The sequence below is a fragment of the Felis catus genome, chromosome A1 (assembly GCF_018350175.1).
Source record: "Felis catus isolate Fca126 chromosome A1, F.catus_Fca126_mat1.0, whole genome shotgun sequence".
Classification (NCBI taxonomy): Eukaryota; Metazoa; Chordata; class Mammalia; order Carnivora; family Felidae; genus Felis; species Felis catus.
In genome coordinates this window covers 23,267,992-23,288,626 of record NC_058368.1, presented here as the reverse complement: position 1 = coordinate 23,288,626, position 20,635 = coordinate 23,267,992, and the positions used below count along the sequence as shown (strand labels likewise).

The following is a 20,635-nucleotide window of genomic DNA, read 5'->3' as shown; positions in this document are numbered from 1 at the left end:
ATGGTATTTTCAAAACACAAACAACAGATACTGACTTTGATCACTATGTCAAGGCTTTGTGAAAGCGTCTTGTTAAAAGAAAAGGCCAGTCTCTTGAAGCTTATCAGTTTGACCTATTATGGCTTAGGATTCCCAGCACAGTGAGCAACCGACTTCTGGCCCCCATGGGTATCTGAGAGAACTCCCGTTCCCTGCGGCTGAATAAAGAAGGCTGGAGAAAGTGCTCCATCTATAGTGCATGCTGGAAATCAGCAAAGGTTGTGTAGAGTATTCAGATTTAGAGTAGGCTTTTGTTTATAAAAAGTTATAAACAATAACCCACATACAATTAACATCTTATATGGAATAACAACTGTTTCTCGGTTATCTGAGAGTTTATCTGCAACCTAAAATTTTACCCTACATTTTATGATATGAAAGGACTCAAGTCTTTAAATTAAACCACTTAAAATTGAAAAAGGTCTCTTTAGCAACATGAAAAATACAATGTGCTCACATGAGAATCATAGCAACCCTCCCAGCAGAGAAAACTCCTTTACAGCAGTCCTGCAAATGATCATCTGGCCTCTCAATACTTTGAGATGAGCTACTCCCTAACGTAGGGGGTGTTCCTGCTATCATTTGTCCCGTTTACATTTACACTCATTGGTACTTGAGTACAATCTTATTAAGCTTTGAAAGAAAGCAACATGAGCCTATCTTTCATACTTAAATACCCTTTCAAAGATAGGGCATGGTCATCATGCCCAACCTTACCTTCTTTATGCCCAGCTAAACTTTGGCAATACTCTAAGCAAGATACTTTTTCCAGGTGCCTTCACATCATGAACACCTTCCTCTAACTTGTTACCATGGTTCCTAAAACTGCATAATGGGAACTGGACAACGTGGCACAACATATGAAGGAAGTTTATGTTGTAGGATGTAGCCAATGGCTTCCAGCGTGGTATGAGCTTTCTTTAGAAACCGCATCGCATCATTACTATTGCTTTCAACACATCAGAAAATGAACTGCTTTCTGAAAGATGCTTTTCATTCGCAGTCTTATACATTATTTCCATTTTCCTTTAAAGCTGCACTTATTGAAGTAGTTATAGGCCAACACTGACCTTAAACTAAATCGACTGTAAAGGGACCAATTGCTGATGCTGGTCAGGAAATGGTTCTTTTGCTGGCAAGCAGAAAGGTCACTAGAGGGCCTTTATAGGAGTAAACTAAAGAAAATGTCTTTCAAACTGGGCATTCTCTCAGAGAAAGAGGGAAAAATGTGGGCAGCAATTTCCTACACTGGTGGAAGAATAATGAGCCATGAAAAAAGGGAAAGTCATAAAATTACATTTGTTGTGTTAATTAGGTGACACATCATGCGAAAGACTGGATAACATCCAAAAGAAGAAAAAGCACTATGCCATTTCTGATGTTAACCCTCTGATTAAAGGTGGGGGGCGGGGGCAGCCCAGTCACCCACTCACCCAGAGGATTTGCTGAAGGGAAGTTGCAGTTAGGCAGATGGGTTTTGTAATCAACCTCAGGACAATGTGACGGACACAATCCAGGGAGAATATATGGTGAGAAGCATGTTCCAGGAAATGGTCTCCAATTTTTAAAAAATCTCAAAACATTCTCATTCTTTTTTCTATTTCTGTTTGAATGTATTTCAGCTGCAGTTGGTCAAATCGTAGGTAGAAGGATGAGAACTATGCTTCAAGAAGAATAACTGAGGACACACGAGCACAGGGCATGAAAATTACAAAGGCATGATGGTTGCTGAGTACTTGGCACTGATGATGTCACAGACTGAAAGTTTGTGACCCTCCCCCTGAAATTTCAGGTGCTGACATCCTAACCCCCAATATGGCGATATTGGGAGGTGGGGCCTTTGAGAGGCAATGAGGTCATGAATGGGATTAGTGTCCTCATACAAGAGGCACCACAGAGCCTGCCCCTTCTGCCATGTGAAGATACAGAAAGAACTAACCCAGAAAGTGGGCCCTCACCAGACACAATCTGCCAGCACCCTGATGTTGGACTTCCAGCCTCCAGAGCTCTGAGAAATAAATGTTTGTTGTGTAAGCCATACAGTCTATGGTACTTTTGTTAGAGCAGCCCAAATTGACCAAGACAGATGGTAACCTAGTGTGCTGTGGACATTTCCCAGAAGAGAACCGTGAGGCATGTATTCTCACCACATCCACAGCCCTTAGAGATAAAGACGGTTTCTCTTGTATCATGAGGATAGATTCTGGTTAGCGTACCATCACGTGAATTCTCTTGTTACCATTTGGGTAAATACCTTTGCCCTCTCCCCCCCCCCCACTCAAAACCACCTTTTAACACTCCTGGGAATAATTACAGTCTAAGAAAAACATCTGTACCTGAGTGATTTCAAGAAGTATATCTACAAAGCCCCAAGTTTATGCTCTATATCCACTCTGAGAATTCATGGGCCATTGTGGTAGTTACCATCTTCTCTTATAATTTTCCCTCCCAAATATCACCACTCTGTCACTTGCCACCAACTTTCAGTCCCCTCCACTCTCCGCTGGGACCAATCTGGCTCTCTGCCTGAATCCCAGACCATTACCTGAAATTTTCTGTTTTCCCCATATATCCTGTAATGTTAAACACAGGTATCCATATACTTCTGAAGCCATGGATTTCAACCCCAGATGCACATCAGAATCACTTGGAAAGTTTCTTAGAAATACAAATGCTCAGAAATTCTAATATAATGGAGGGCACTGACATTGCTGATTCTTAAAAGCTTTTCAGGTGATTCTGCTGTGTAAGCCAAGGTTAAGAATTATAGTTCTAATGGTCCAACATACCCGGGAGCTGTGATACATGCCATCAGCAGTAGGTTCTCATAGCTGTGGTTATTTTTGGGGCAGTAGAAGGGAAATTCCTAGAGATAGATAGCTTCTAACAAGAAGTCCTAGAATGCCTTCAGGAATAAAGAGAATCAAGCATTAAATGTCTGACAAAAGATAATCCTAAAATTCACAAGGAAAAATAAGAACACAAGAATGGGTAAGAAAACACGTGGAAAGGTTCTGAAGACTAGCCCAACCAGATATTAATACATATTGCAGAGCTTCTATAATTAGTGTATTATTGGCATGCAAATAGACAAATCAAAAATAAATAGACTGTAAACAGACACAATTACATAAAAACAAATCAAGCATATGATAAAAGTAGTCTCTCTCAAAGCATTAGAGCAAAGATCACCATTTGAGGTAAATGGTGTTAGGATAACTGAATAGCCATTTGGAAAAAAATTAAATCCATTTCTCCTACCATAGAACAGCCTAAACTACAAATGGATCAGAGATCTAAATGCAAAATATGACAATAGACGAGCATGAGGAGAAAATTAACTTTGGAGTACAAAAGGCTTTTCTAATTATGACTCAAAATTTAGAGGCAATAAAAGATTGACAAATTTAACTACATAAAGAAAAAATTACAACTTTTACATGGTCAAAAATACCATAAGCAAAGTCAAAAGGCATGAAAAACTAGGAATAAGTTTTTGCAACATATTTCAAAGATAAAGGGCCAATTTCCCTTTTTTAAAAAAACCTTTAAAATTGAGGGGAAAATGACCAAAAGTTATAAATAAAATGAGCAAAACAACAAATAATTCACAATATAGATATAAAAATGAACTTTCAGCACATGAAAAAAATGTTTAACTTCACTCATAATAAGTAAAATGCAAATTTAAACTTTATTGAGATAGCATTTGTCAAAAAAATCACAAAGTTGCAGTACATTCTGTTGTCAAGACTGTAGGGAAACAAGCACTCCCATACTTTGCTGATGGGAATGCAAAATGGCATAGTCTCCGTGGAGGGGCATTTGGCAAGATCTAAGAAACTACATATACAGTTACCCTTAACCAGTAATCCCATTTGTAGGAATGTATCCTAAAGACATACCTCCGGTAACACCAAAATATGTGTGCAAAAGATTATTCATTACAGCATTACTTTGTAACTGTGAAATATTTGAAATTTCCTAAATATCCAAACAAAGGGATTGGCTGCAAAAACTGTGGTGTATACACACAAGAGTACCAAGCAGCTCTAAGAAGAATGAGGAAGATTTCCTGAAAAGACACAAATACATGGAGGTTAAACAAAATGTTACTAAACAATGAATGGGCCAACTAGTAAATCAAAGAAGCAAAACACATGGAAACAAATGAAAATGAAAACAAAAGCATCCAAAACTTTTGGAATGCAGTAAAAGTGGGATGTTTATAGTAATACAGGCACACCTCAAGAAGAAAAATCTCAAATAAACAATCTAACCTTACAGCTAAAGGAGCTAGAGAAAGAAAAACCTATGAAGCCTAATAAAGCCGGCAGAACAAAGGAAACAACAAAGATAATAAAAAACTGATATAGAAACTAAAAAACAAAAAAACACAGTAGAGCATATCAATGAAACCAGGAGTTGGTTCTTTGAAAAAATTAATAAAATCGATAAATCTCTAGCCAGACATCAAAAGAAAAAAAAGAAAGGACCCAAATAAATAAAATCACAAATGAAAGAGAAGTAACAGCCATCACCACAAAACTACAAATAATCATAAGAGGATATTATGAAAACTAGATCCCAATAGACTGGACAACCTAGAAGAAATGGGTAAATTCCTAGAAATAGATCAACTACCAAAACTGAAATAGGAAGAAACAAAAAATTTGAACAGACCTATAACCAGCAAAGAAATTGAATCAGTAATCAAAAAAACTCCTAACAACAAAAGTCCAGGACCAGATGGTTTCACAGGTGAATTCTACCAAACATGTAAAGAGGAGTTTAAGGAATTTAAATATTCATTTAAAGAATACCTATTCCTCTCAAACTTTCCAAAAAATGAGGACGGAAAACTTCTAAATTCTATGAAGCCAGCATTACCCTGATCCCAAAACCAGATAAAGACACCACTGACAAAGAGAACTACAGACCAATATCTCTGATGAACATCGATGCAAAAATCCTCAATAGAATACTAGGAAATGAGGGGGAAATGGGTGATGGGCATTATGGAGGGCATTTGTTGGGATGAGCACTGGGTAAGCCAATTTGACAATACATTATTTTCTTTAAAAAAAATACTAGCAAATAGAATCCAACAATACATTTAAAAAATCATTCACCAAAATGAAGTGAGATTGATTCCTGTGTTGCAAAAGGGTGGTTCAATATTTGCAAATCAAGCAATGTGACACATCACATCAATAAGTGAAAGGATAAGATCCTTATGATAGTTTCAATAATGCAGAAGAAGCATTTGACAAAGTACAACATCCGTTCATGATAAAAACCCTCAACAAAGTAGATTAGAGGGAATATATACCTGAAAATAATAAAGGCCATATATGAAAAAACTACAGCAAATATCCTCAATGGGGAAAAACTGGGAGCTTTTCCTCTGTGGACAGAAACAAGACAGGGAGGTCCACCCACATCACTTCAATTTCACATAGTAATGGAAGTCCTAGCCACAGCAATCAGACAAGAAAAAGAAATCAAATGCATCCAAATCAGCAAGGAAGAAGTCAAACTTTCACTATTTGCAGATGACATGATACTGTATATAGAAAACCTGGAAAACTCCACCAAAAAACTGTTAGAACTGATAAACAAATTCAGTAAAGTCACAGGATACAAAATCAATGTTCAGAAATCTATTGTGTTTCTATACACCAATAATATAGCAGAAGAGAAGTTAAGGGCTTAGTTCCACTTACAGTTGCACCAAAAATAATAAGATACCTAGGATTAAACCTAACTAAAGAGGTGAAATACCTATCCTCTGAAAACTAAAACCACTGAGGAAAGAAATTGAAGGTGACACAAGAAACAGAAAGACATTTCGTGCTCTTGGATAGGAAGAAGAAATATTGTTAAAATGTCTATACTATCCAAAGCAATCTACACATTCAATTCAACCCCTATCAAAATACCACCAGCATTTTTCAAAGAGCTAGAACAAACAATCCTAAAATTTGTATGGAACCAAAAGACCCTGAATAGCCTAAACAACCTTGAAAAAGAAAAGCAAAGCTGGAGGCATCACAATTCCGGAGTTAAAGTTATATTACAAGGCTGTAGTCATCAAGACAGTATGGTAATGGGATTAGATCAATAGAACTGGATAGAAAATCCAGAAATGAACCCACAATTACATGGTCAATTAATCTTTAACAAAGCAGGAAAGAATATTGAATGGCAAAAGGATAGCCTCTTTAACAAATGGTGTTGGGAAAACTGGACAGCAACATGCAAGAGAATGAAACTGAACCTCTCTCACACCATACACAAAAATAAATTTAAAATGTATTAAAGACCTAACTGTGAGACCTGAAACCATAACAATCCTAGAAGAGAACAGAGGCAGTAATTTCTTTGACATCAGCCATAGCAACATCTTTCTAGATAGGCCTCCTGAGGCAAGGGAAATGAAAGCGAAAATAAACTATTGGGACTTCATCAAAAGTCTTCTCCACAGCAGAGGAAGCAATCAATAAAACTGAAAGGCAACCTAAGGAATGGGAGAAGATATTTGGAAATGACATATCCACAAAAAGGGTTAGTATCCAAAAATCTATAAAGAATTTATAAAACTTAACACTCAAAAACAAATAACCCAATTTGAAAATGGCCAGAAGACATAGACATTTTTCCAAAGAAGACATCCAGATGGCCAACAGACACATAAAAAGATGCTCAGTATCACTATCAGGGAAATGCAAATCAAAACTACAAGGAGATACCACCTCACACCTGTCAGAATGGCTAAAATCAACAACACAAAAAACAACAGGTGTTGGCAAGGATGTGGAGAAAGGGGAACCCTCCTGCACTGTTGGTGGGAATGCAAACTGCTGCAGCCACTCTGGAAAACGATATGGAGGTTCCTCAAAAAGTTAAAAATAGAACTACCTTATGATCCAGCAGTTACACTATTAGGTACTTACCGAAAGAATACAAAAATACTATTTCTTTTTTTTAATGGTTCAATTTTGACTTTATTTTATATTCAAGAAATGGTTAAATACTCAAATCAAACCCTGAAGTGAATCCTATTAGAAGTTCAGTTGAAGAAAAAATTTATAAAATAGAGGAAGAAAAAAAATCCCGCATCCCTTTGTCATTAAACAGTTCTAATCCAAGGAGAAGGGGGTGGGGGTGGGAAAGCAAGTAGGGTAGAAAGAATTAGAGGTTTAACTTCACACTGCTCAGGATTGGATTTCACAGGCATGCTTTATAGTTTTAGTCCTACCAGTCTTTACTGGTAGGTGGTAGTTGACATGCTACAAACTTTAATCCGAAGAAGGATAGAGCACATGTCACATGATATAGCATCCTCAAAAGTGTATACATTAATGAAAATGAATTGGATTAACCATCTGTGTTCCCATAACTTCCTAGAGACATTTAACTGATGCATGTTTTAAGCAACATTTAATCATTAGTTTCTTGAAACAAATGTGAGAGGAGTATTGGCTTTCTCCCCATACTGTTTTATTTTTTTAATATAACTTACTGTCAAATTGGCTAACATACAGTGTGTGAAGTGTGCTCTTGGTTTTGGGGGTAGATTCCCATGGTTCATCACTCATATACAACACCCAATACTCTTCCCAACAAGTGCCCTCCTCAATGTCCATCACCCATTTTCCCCTCTCCGACACGGAAGACAGATTCCATATGTTTTCACTCCTATGTGGATCCTGAGAAATATCAGAAGACCATGGGGGAGGGGAAGGAAAAAAAATGGTTAGAGAGGGAGGGAGCCAAAACATAAGAGACTCCTAAAAACTGAGAACAAACTGAGGGTTTATGGGGGGGGGAGGGTGGGTGGGTGATGGGTATTGAGGAGGACACCTGTTGGGATGAGCACTGGGTGTTGTATGGAAACCAATTTGACAATAAATTTCATAAATTTCATAAATGAATGAACGAATGAATGAATGAATGAATGAATGAATAAATAAGTAAATAAAATAAAAGAATGAGGACAATTTCTATAAAATGATATGAAGTGATTTCCAGGAGGCACGGTTAAAACAACAACAACAACAACAACAACACTGAACCAAACTGCAAATACAAGACTCATGCTTCTGAGAATAACTTTTTGTATAGTTTTGACTTCTGAAAGCATACCGATGTCTTGTTCAAAAAAAAAAAAAACATTGAATCAATAAGAATGGGAAGGAAAAAAAAATCCCTGAAATTGAAAGCAAACAAACAAATAAATCTAATTGTATTTCAAATGAAAAACACAGCCACACTGAAGGGGGAAAAATAAACAATGAAAGCAGGTGGTTTATGAACACAGTCTGGCAAAGTCTTTGTTATAGCCCCTCAGTCTGAGGCAGGTTAAGGTTAGGATACCCGGTGAGGAAAAACTGCAAACAAATTCTCCACTTTTTTTTTCGATGTTTATTTATTTTCGAGAAAGAGAGACAGAACATGAGCAGAGGAGGGGCAGAGAGAGGGAGACACAGAATCCGAAGCAGGCTCCAGGCTCTGAGCTGTCAGCACAGAGCCCAATATGAGGCTTGAACTCACAAACTGCAAGATCATGACCTGAGCTGAAGTTGGAGGCTTAACTGACTGAGCCACCCAGGTGCCCTGAAATCCTCCACTTTTTTTTTGTAGATTTTCTTATGGTAGTGGTGAGGGCAAGACACTACTGAAACAGTTTTGGATGTATTATCCGACTCATCAAAAGACTAAGTATGTTCATATTGATGAAATACAGGATCCTCATTGTGGAAGGAAGGACATACAAATATTGATTTGGATCCAAAACAGGACTCTGAGGACACCTGAGTGGCTCAGTCGGTTAAGCATCTGGCTCTTGATTTCGGTTCAGGTCGTGATCTCACAGTTCAGTGAGATGGGATTCTGTGCTGACAGTGCGGAGCCTGTTTGGGACTTTCTCTCCCTCCCCCACTCTCTCTGCCTCTCCTCTCTCTCTCTCTCTCTCTCTCTCTCTCTCTCTCTCTCTCTCTCAAAATAAATAAACTTTTAAAAAATGCTCAAAAAAGCGTTCTGTGAAATGGTGACCATTCATTCCTTTCTGTTGTCACCTTGAAGAGGTACATTTTGTTGGGCCACTTATGCTTTTCATGGGTCACTTTACATCTATGTCACCGTTCGACTTAGAAAATCTAAAGCTTAAATCGAAACCTACACCTTTCCTGATGTCCCCAGGGCATCTGCCCACCTCACCACACCGTGCCCTAACCATAGCCTCATCCATGTGGAAACCACATTCGAGTAGAAGTAGAGACTTTTCCTCCCCTTTTCCCCTCTCAGCTCTTAAAATGGCAGGGATCTTGGTCCTGCTTGTATCCCCAGTTCCCACTAAAGAATCTAGAACTTGACAAACATTGGTTCGCTTAAACCGTACTGCACGTCTTTTGCCGTAGGCCACCAAAATCCTTCTGTGGGATTATAAGTCTGAAATATGAAATTCAGTAGGCAGTAGGTCTACCTCTCAAGAAAAGGAATAATCCTTGCAAATGCCCTTTGGTGAATCTGAGGTGGCACGGTAGAAAATAAGGGAGGGATCTCTAGCCGGTAATGAACTAGCTGCTCTGACTTGTGGGAAATAAACCTCAGGTGCTGTCTTTCAGGGTGACTGAGATTTTCATGGGAGAAAAAGCAGCCAATTATTGGCTGCTTAATTATAAGCACAGTCTTGTTGAGAAACAGAAAAAAGCAGCATATTGAGCTATGTTGACCTAATGTGACAGCTTCCAGGAATACTAAAGCAAATTTTAAACACAAATCAGATTCTCTGTAAGTTATTTACTACCGAAACTTGTGTTCTTTGCTGATTAAGGGCACAGCAGCAATGAACTGAACTGCTGGAGTTACTTCCAGCGCAAGACAGAAGACATCTCTTATCCTTGCAAATTCATGCGGAGATGCTCATTTGATTCTGCCACCTGTGAGGGGTTCCTGCCTCCTTCCTTCTCACAAGTTCTGATGTTCTTCCTACTTCTATGAGGTGCTGGCAGCTTTTGGGGGAATGTGATTATAAAAGCACTATCCAATGATACATTTGGTGTAGGAGTCCTTAGCCAGTATTCCAGCTTTGCTAGAGCTTACCACGCAGCATATTTTCCTTCGCACGAGTTGTTCTCACCACCTCCTACCTCGGGGCATAAAATCTACTGCTGGAGCAAATACATTTCAGTTTGGAGGCTTGAGGAGCACGCTCATCATCGTGGCTCCTCTGCAGATTCAGACATACTTTGAGTCTGCCCTCGGCTCCTGCCAACGTCAGTGAATGCTTGAGGTCCCAAGTCACAGACCTTCCCACTCTGGGAGGTTAAAGCCTGTGCATCAGCAGAGAAGAGCAAAAAGAATGTTGACGAATAGAGAGGAAAGGTAGGCCACTGGAAGAAAAGAGGGGAAGGAGACGTGTCCCAGGAGCTGCCCCTGCCCAAGTCCTCCTGGAGAGGGGACACTTCTGAACTGAGTTTAGGGTTCTTCCAGAAACTATTATCAAATGACAGAATATTCTAAAGCCTAACATCACTTCCACTTTAAGGTCAGCAAGGTATACAGAAGGTATGTACAAGTGTGGTATGAATAACACAGGTTTGAATTACAAGACCCAGTTCAAGAAACCCATGGGGGAGGGGAAGGAAAAAAAAGAGAGAGAGAGAGAGAGATTAGAGCGGGAGAGAGCCAAAGCATAAGAGCACCTAAAAACCGAGAACAAACTGAGGGTTGATGGGGGGTGGGAGGGAGGGGAGGGTGGGTGATGGGTATTGAGGAGGGCACCTGTTGGGATGAGCACTGGGTGTTGAATGGAAACCAATTTGACAATAAACTTCATATATTGAAAAATTAAAAAAAAATTAAAAAAAAAAAAAGAAGACCCAGTTCAGGGAATAGGACTCCGACACCTTACTTAGGCCACTTGGCCTTCTTTGCATCTCCTTATCTGCTCATTGTCCTCATCTGCTAAATGGGGACAACACCTGCCAGTGACATTGTAGTGAGCACCAGACAATGATACACATGAAAGAATTCTGGAGACTGATGTACCGAGCAAGGGTAAGTTTTCATTTCAACCATGGGTGGAGGGCTGTTAACAGACTTCTACTTCAGGGATTCTGAAAACTAAAGAATACACATGACAAGCACAATCAAGATCCCACTGATTTACATTGTTAACTTACATCCACACTCTCATGGATCTATGCATATTTCTACACATCGAATAACAAAATGGGGAGCCTTAAAAGGAACGTGAGCAGTTTTCAAATATTTGCAGGGCTGCCATGTGAAAGAGGGTTTAGATGTATCTAGAGTGGCTCAGAGATAGACCCTCAGACTGGCAGAAAAAAGCTATAGAGAAACAGATTTAGGCTCAATACATTTCAAATATTTAGGACTGATTGAAAACGGGATGGCTCCCAGTAAGGGAACGAGCTCCCTGATGTTGAAAATGTTTAAGTTGAAAGGAACATAAGTGAACTCATCATATCTGCTTTGTTGGCTTATGTCCCTCCTGTGTCCTGAACAGCGTCTGGCATGAAGAAATCACCCAGATATGTTGCACAAAGGCGTGAGCATACCCTGTGATCACTTTGACTCAAAGACTACGATTTTGTGATAGATGTTCAATAATAATTCTCCATTCTGCCTAGTCTATGTCGGTTCAGCAGCTCAGCTGGGAGTTTCAAAAGTCATAATCATTTAAAGATTTTCTTCAGGTCAAATTCACAAACCCAGAAGGGCAGCTCTGTATCTTCAGACAAATGGGTACCAAAAGGCCTGAGCTCATTGTTACACCAAGAGTATGAGATGGAAAACAGATAAAATAATCAGGCCTACACAAATCTACCAACAAAATCAAGTGAGATTAAGGAGAGGGAGAGGCTGCTATTCAGGTACAGTTCCAAGAGACTCTGCAGTCAGGAACATTCTCCTGCCCATCTCTGTATCTCTAATACTCCACACAGTGTCTGGGACAAAGTAGGCACTTAAAAACCATCTGCTGCATTCAGTTGAACTGGAATTTATATCTGACCATCATTAAACTCTTTGTCATCTCTTTTCACATTAGATTCTCATTCAGTTCTATGTTTATTCATATGCTTATTTTTATTTCATTGTATAATGTCTTTCTCCCCAGCTACATTATGAATACCATGAGGGATGAGGCCTTTTATTTATCTCTGTAGGCCAGTGTAACCTTGATACATTGTAGGACACATAGGAGGTGCTCTATTAATATCTGTTGAAGGAACTGAATGAATACTGGAAGTAGATCCCTGAAATAATTGTGTACATGAAAGAATTCTAGAATCACAGAATCCTTCCATTAGAAGAGACCATGGCAATCCTTTCAGTAACTTATTATCAAGTATTCCCATTTAGGCCGAACAATTTAAGAAATGAAACAATTTAATCTATGTAAAGTAACACTTAATGCAATAGTAATTAATATCAAGGATATTTCTTCTTTTTAAAAAAAAATTTAACATTTATTTATTTTTGAGAGACAGAGACAGAGCATGAGCAGGGGAGGCGCAGAGAGAGAGGGAGACACAGAATCCGAAGCAGGCTCCAGGCTCCAAGCTATCAGCACAGAGCCCAATGTGGGGCTCGAACTCACAAACCTTGAGATCATGATCTAAGCCAAAGTCAGACTCTTAACCGAGTGAGCCACCCAGGCGCCCCTCAAGGATATTTCTTCTATAATGACGTTCAAAAGTATTCATTAGAGTCCCAGCAAAAACTCAGCTTCAAAGTTCCTTGAGGGAAACATTTGACTCATCTACACTTCCATACTCAGATTTCAGTCAATCCAGGAGTTGCAGATTAACTAAGTTGGTCCTCTTCTCTGGGCAACATATTTTGGATTTCTCTTCTCATTGCCGCCTCCACTGGAGGACAGGCTACGCAGGGAAAAGAAACCAAGCCAATCACGGGGCATGAGTTTCGGCAGCTTTTATAAAAGCCACTGGTGAGGCAGTGTTGGTATTTGGTTCCTCTGCGGTTGTCTCTTGGGAGCTTTTCCACTCAGAGTCTTATCTCTTCACTCAGAGTGGTTTGTTTTTACCCCCCGAAAGTTCAAATGTCTATTAAGGCAACGCGACTCAAAGTATGGTCCCTGAATCCGTTTGTTACCAGCAGGTGACAAGTTAAGAACTTACACCAGCTCATAAATCAAAACACTGAAACTTCCTTCATTGGAAAAATATTGCTGCCAAGACAAAAATATTTATCAGGAGAACTAGACTGTGTGTGTAGTGACATAATTGACTTAAAATCCTGGCAGAAGATCCTTACCTGGTTGCAAATCAGTAACAAATAGCTCAGAGACTGGCACTTTCAATAGCATTATGGTAGACATCAAATGATGGCTTTTTCCTGGGGTATCTAAAGGACAATAGGAAACTTCAAACCAAAAGGGACAATTCCCTAGGTATGGGTCCTAACACACACATATATTATTTCTAGACCGGGTGAACAGTATTTGAGGTTTGGGAGGGAACCACCGAAATGAGGTATCCTGGCATGACCAAGTCTGGTACACAGTAGGTGCATAAAACAGTATCAACTCATCTTCTCCTACCCCTGCCCCAATCCATTGTTTTTCAAAGGACCACCTGCATTAGAATCACCTAAGGAATTTATTAAACCTGCATGTTGCCAGGTCTCCTGCATTAGAATCTCTGGTTAGGAGACCTAGGAAACCACCTGCTTAACAGGCATCCGAAAGACTTTTTTATGTACACCAAAACCTGGGAACCACTGGACGAGGTCAGCTGAGACTGCAAAAAAGACCTTATTGTTCACATGATTTTACAGCTGTCAAAAAAACAAAAGCCAAAAGTAAGCATTAAGAACTTTTTGTCCTTGCCGCGTTTTCAGAAAGTATATAACCACAGTGTAGCTGACCAACTAATGCCAATACTGCTCATACAATAAACAGGCTTTGCCCTCCAGTCTGTCTGTCATTTACTGTTGAAGCAACTCAGTGTGTGGTGTAGGGAAGGATAAATTCTTCCTCTATCCTTCAAGATCTTCCAGCTGGACTGAGAATTAAATTTACATGAGACAGACTAACAGAAATTAAAAAAAAAAAAAGCTTTATTGCATGTGTGTGGAGCCCTAATAATGAAATTGAGACCTCAAGAAATGACCAAGGCATGCAGTTTTTATACTTTTTAGACAAAGAGACGATAAATTTGTGAGGAACTGACCTGATAAAGAAAACAGGTGTGTGGGAGCTTTAATTAGTAAGAAATCCTAAGCAGAATTTGGGCTGTAGATTAGTTAAAAAAAATAAATAAATAAAAGTAGCAAGGTTTGTTTCTACAGCTTTCTTGGCTTTAAAGTTCCTGTCTATGGCAATAAGGATGTCTTTTTTACCACTTAGTTCAGGGAGGGTACATTTCATATGGAAAATTGATTTTTGCTTTCAGGGGAACAAAAGAGGATCTAAGGGTCTCTGCATGGACGGTTTCTTAACTTTCATTTACAGTAATCAATCAATATGCCACGGTGGCACATTTTGGGGCAGCCTGCCCTTGGCCCCTGTTTAACTGCCATTAACCTCATAGGATTCTTGCCTCTGGGTAGCCCATTGCTCAGTACAATACTGAATTTTCAATTATGTTGACTTGAGGAACAATGGGTCCTTCGGTTTTGATTTCTTATTTTAACAGAACTTCCTCATCTTAGAAATAGCCGGGATTTCAATCAACATTTTTCTCAGTGAGGAAATTTCAACATAATGGACTTCCTTCAATTGGCATTTCTCTCACAATCCCGTAACTGACTGGCATGCCAGAGCCTGCTCAAGTAAGCAGGTTCGGGGACATGGCTAGAAGTTAAATCACCTGGCACTGCAGTGACAATGTAAAATGGGCTATCAGTTTTTAAAATCCCCTCACTACAGTGCCTTATCAACAACGGTACCTCTAGGGGCGCCTGGGTGGCTCAGTCCGTTAAGCATCTGACTCTGGATTTCAGCTCAGGTCATGATCTCACGGTTCGTGGGATGGAGCCCTGAATCCAGCTCTGTGCCTACAGTGCAGAGCCTCCTTGGGATTCTCTCTCTCTCCCTATCTCTGCCCCTCCCCTGCTCATGCTCTCTCTCTAAATAAATAAATAAACATTTAAAACACAAACAAACCATGATACCTCTGTAAGATGGGCACTAGGCCAAGTGCCGTACCATAAAAATTACATTTGCCTGTTGTGGCATTAATGCTCAGCCAAGCAACTGATCTCAGTACACAGTCAAGTACACCAGAACAGGCATCAAGGGCAGAATCTAAACCACAGGGTGAACACCAAGGGGGCAGAATAGGCACCCCAGGTCAGGAACGCTGGGTCTGCCAGTGGAGAGGAGTCAGCTACAGCCTCTTACCTGTTCAGCGGTCTCCGCAAGGGTGAATGTTTCACACTGACGTACGATACCAAACACATGAGAACCGACAGCCTGGGCAAGTGAAGTCTCTGGTTTTTAAAAAGTTGACTCATAATGAAAAAGCTCTCACAAGCTGAAAACATGGTCCATATCAGTTGAATCACACTTTTGAAGAAAGCCATGACCCACTTGTTTATACCGGTCCTTTGGCCATCACTCTTCAGTATCCTTCCCAGAGTAAATGGTGGATCACAAACTGATTCCCAAACACAGAGGGACAAGGAGAGCCTGAAGAAAGGGACAGGCCACTCCAGACTGGTAGGTGGCTGTCTCAATAAGCAACGGGACTTACTTACGAGGTTTATCTTGGGCAAACGAGAGACAAGTAGATGTTCACACCTGCCCGCCATAATCTTAAGTTTATATAGAGGCCGGCGCTGGGGTCAGTCACATATTTAGTCCAGATGGTCTCAGTTACATGTTACGCTTTCACGGCGGCGGCCTTGAAAATGGCTCCAGCTGAGGGAATGGCCAACAGGCAGAAGGTATCTTTCAAAGATGGGGAGCAGGTGAGGAGCCTCTGATGGCTTCGATCTAGTTTAGAGATCAACCAGTGGTCATGTCCTTTCGTTGACCTCCTCCAGCAGTAAGAAAAGATCAGATAAAAAGACTCAGATCTATGCCTTCTCACTTCACAAGAGTTATGCCACGCCAGACACAAAGTGGATCAACACTCAGACCAATTATTTCCACTTCTTCCTAATCAGCCCCCACTGTCTTATACATCTGATGTACTGTAGCTTAGTTTTCCTCCAGTAGAATCTGAATCATCAGAATGAGGAAATTTCAATTTTTCACACACAAACGCCGTTAGCTTTGATAGCTAAATGACCGAAGGGGGAAACGGGCTTCCCCTGCCACACCCTGTTATGGTTTCAACACTTTCCTACCTCCTAGCCCAAGTAAAAGTTAAATAAAAAGTGTCCCTGCAAATGCTAACTTCATATACACCTAGGAACATACAAGAAATTGGTACCTGAAAAAGATGGCACTCCAAAACTGGTAGGGAATGGGTGAAATAGCAAACAGTGTTTGGGAAACCGGCCAGCCATGTAGGGAGAATTAAAATCTGCATTCCCAAAACTCAAGCTCAGAACTAATACCAAAATAAGTGCAGCCTTTTAAAGTATATCATGAAAACCATAAACCATAAATGTTGGTACATTTGATTGCATTAAAGATGACATGTGTGAAGGATAAATGCTATATGATTCCACTTAAATGAGGTATCTAAAATAGTCAAAGTCATAGAAACAGAGATTGGAATGGTGGTTGGCAGGGGCTGGAGGGGAGGGGAAAACGAGGAATTGCTACTCAATGGGTGTAAATTTCAGTTATGCAAGATGAGTAAGTTCTAGACATCTGCTGTACAACCCTGTCCTGTAGTAAACGATGCTGTATGTGCACTTAAAAATCTGTTAAGAGGCTAGATCTCATGTTAAGTGTTCTTACCACAATTTGTAAATATCACATATGATAAGACATGTAATATATAATAGGCAAATGGTTAATCTCAAATATGCAAAAAGTTCTTAAATATCGGTAAGAATGAACAGCCAATAGAAAAATATTTGAGGTGGGCGCCTGGGTGGCTCAGTCGGTTGGGCATCCGACTTCGGTTCAGGTCATGATCTCACGGTCTGTGGGTTGGAGCCCTGCATCGGGCTCTGTGCTGATAGCTCGGAGCCTGGAGCCTGCTTCGGTTTCTGTGTCTCCCTCTCTCTGCCCCTCCCCTGCTCATGCTCTGTATCTATCTCTCAATAATGAATAAATATTAAAAAAAAAATACTCGAGGAACATGAAATGGAAGTTACACACACACACACACACACACACACACACATATGCTCCTGCACAAATGACTAGTAAACAGATGAAAGCCTCATCAACATTAAACAGGAAAGACCTGTCTTTTGCCCATTGGAATTAGCAACGCACTGTCGTCAAAGACGCGGAAAAACTGTTATGCACTGTGAATGGGAGAGGAACCAGTACAGATTTCTTGCAAAGCAGTTCAGCTACTGCCAGAAAATGGTAAGTAGAGTTATGCTTTTACACAGCTAACCCACTTAGGGGTTTTTATCCGAAGGACAGTTTATGCACCAGAACCTTCACCTCTTTCATGCAGAACGCTAAAAATGTGGAAAACAAATTTCAACAGTGCGAGACTGGGTATGTAAAACAATGGTACACGCATTCTCTTGTGTGTGCGGTCATGAAAAATGATGTAGACCTCTATTGGACGTGATGGAAAGATGCCTAAGCGTTTACTGAAGAAAAGCACGTGGTATAGAATGTGATCCTATTTATGTAAAAGTACATTCATATATCTGTGCACATATGTTCACATGTAGAGAAGACCAGAATATTTACCAAACTGCTAACAGTTGTTATCTCTGGGTTCTGGTGTTGTGACTGAACTTACTTGTCTTTGTACTTTATGTGTCAGTGGGGTTTTTATTTGTTTTTACAATGACCGTGTGTCATTTTCACTGAAACGATGGTCTCTTTTTCCAAAACGAGGCTGGCGTCATCACACACATATATCAGAAACAGAATAAAAAGATGCTTTTCTGCTTTTAGAACTGAGCATAGGAAAAATTCTAAACCATTTAAGGTTTGTCTCTAGTTCCCAGATGATGAAATGTCCGTCCCATCACCCTGGAACTATCACTCTGAAATGCATGATTGCAAGGTCTGAAGTGGTGGTCGGTCAACTCCTCCCAAAGACAGTGACCATGTTACTGTTCAAATTAGCAACATACAACCCAGACATGAAGCTCGGGCCACCCTTTCATTGCATACCCCAACTTGCCCAACTGATCTTCTGTATTGGCATTGACTAGACACACCAGGGTACACAGCCGTCTGTGGCTTTTTTGACTGATGGCAATTGCTTCACAAATTTAGAAAGCTGTGAGTACTATCGTATTGACTACAAACTATTCAATGCTGAGCCTCTCAACCCTAGATGTGTTTACATCCTCCTTCCAATTCGAATGTTTACATCCTCACAACTGGATGTGAGGGAGCTTTTCTCAATCCTACTCAAAATGTAATCTGTGGACTGATGCTGATCTGGTCCACTAACAGTTCACAAATCCGCAAGAGAAAAGCGGTTAAGACTAAACACTTGGACACTTTTTAGCAATTTGAAGTTTTATGCTATCGAATAAAAATAAAGAATTGGGGCTCATGTTTTGTATGTAAAAAATTCATTTCTTCTAGTAATTGATTTTATTTTATAAAGGAATCAGTACATGACAGATTAGAAAAATTTAAATTTCTAATTTTTACAAAATGGCCCTTCACCTCAGTTTGAGAGGAGTTCTCTTTTATAACTAATATGTACTAGTATGAATAGGTTAGCATATTAACTGCTATAACAAATTACCACCAATTTAGCAGCCTAAAACAACACATATTTATTATCTCACAGTTCTGTAGCTCAGAAGTCCAGATAGGCTTTGCCTGGTTTCTCTGTTCAGTCTCACAAAATCAAAATCAAAGTGTCAGCCAGCTCTGCTGTCATAAGGAGGCTCTGGAAAGAAGCCACGTCCAAATGCATTCCAATTGTTAGCAAAATCAAGTTCCTTTTAGCTGTAGGACTGAGATCCTCATTTCCTTGCTGGCTGTTGGCTGAGGGCTGCCCTCAGCTGCAGGCCTCTCTGTGGTCCTTGCACATGGATTCCTACATCTCAGAAGCAGCGATAGTATACTGAATTCTCCTCAAGTTGGAATCTCTCAACGTCCCCTTTGGCCACACCTGTCTTGCCTCCAGCTGGAGAATGTTCTCTGCTTTTAAGGACTAGCGATAAGATTGGGCCTTGCTATAGACTGAATATTTGTCCCTCCAAAATTCCTACGTTGAAACTTGATACCCAGTGTGGATATTATGGGGATGTGGGACCTTTGGGAGACGCTCAGATCATGAGGGTGGAGCCCTGAATGGTATTAGTGCTCTTTTAAGAGACCCCATGGAGTTCCCTAGTCCTTTCCTTCTACCATGTGAGGAGGATATAGTGAGAAGGCATCGCCTATCAACTAGGAAGCACGCTCTCACCAATCACCAAATCTGCCAGTGCCTGGAGATCTTAGACTTCCCAGTCTCCAGAAGTGTGAGAAATAAGTTTCTGTTGCTTATAAGCCACCCAGTCTCTGGTATTTTGTTGTAGAAGCCCAGACTAAAACAAGCCTACAGGGATAATCCAGGATAATCTCCCTATTTTAAGGTCCACAGCCTTAATCACAGCTGCAAAATCCCTTTGCCATACAATGTAACGTACATATTGTTTCCGGGGGTTAGGGTGTGGATAACTGTGAAGGGACTGTTATTCTGTCTAATGGACAGGGTCAGGTGAAGTCCAGGAGTCCTCACATATTTGCTTGTTCGTGTAGGTAAAGCCTAAAGCCAGAGGAACGAAAGCAGTAACAATGGATGACACAGGAGGTGATGTGGAAGTTTGCCGCTGACTGCACCATCAGTGAGAAGGTCAAGAGAAGGAAGGGAAGTGGGGGTGGCTTGCACGGCAGCTCCCCCTCCCCACTAAACATGTCGGGGAGGCAATACACAGGAAAGCCACCGCGTACACACAAGACTGAAAGACACGAAAAAGAGAAACGGCTGGTTACTGGGGAAGAAACAGAAGTTGTTCATAGTCATCTCCTTCTGAGGCCAGGTCATGAATAACAAAGACCCTCAAATTTCCTCAAAGTGGAAAAGGAAGCTGACAGAGCTAGATTTTTTTTTTTTTTAAAGGAGAACAGAGACTGCCCTAGAGTCCATCCTGAGAACACTCAGGCCGGTAGGGGCGGTGGGGGGAGAGGGAGGAGGAGGGCATAAAATGCTGGTGCCCCGGGATGCCTGGCTTTATTACCTCAAGTCCCTCCCTTGCCCAGTCCTCTCCGCGGGCTGTCACTTGGGACACCAACTTTTAAATAATTATTATTTTATCCCTTCACCTTCACCTCTTTGTTTTAAATCAAACTTTAGACAACTGAATTACCAACCTTTTGTTCTTTCCTCATTTTACAGTGCAGACCTCTAAATCTTTAGATTTTCTACTACCACCCAATAAATCACACAAACCTGGTAACTGATTTTTCCACAGGTCTTATCTCACCGGCTTCCTTGTGTTT

General features: G+C 40.4%; 1 long non-coding RNA gene across 2 annotated transcripts in view; it reads left to right on the top strand.

Moving 5' to 3' along the window:
* LOC123384078 overlaps positions 1 to 2,055 on the top strand; it is a 58,772-nt gene extending 56,717 nt beyond the window's left edge. For both annotated transcript variants that reach the window (XR_006594681.1, XR_006594682.1), the window contains one exon: positions 1,662 to 2,055. This is a non-coding gene — a long non-coding RNA (uncharacterized LOC123384078). The remainder of the gene's footprint in view (positions 1 to 1,661) is intronic.
* The last annotated feature ends 18,580 nt before the right edge of the window (positions 2,056 to 20,635 follow it).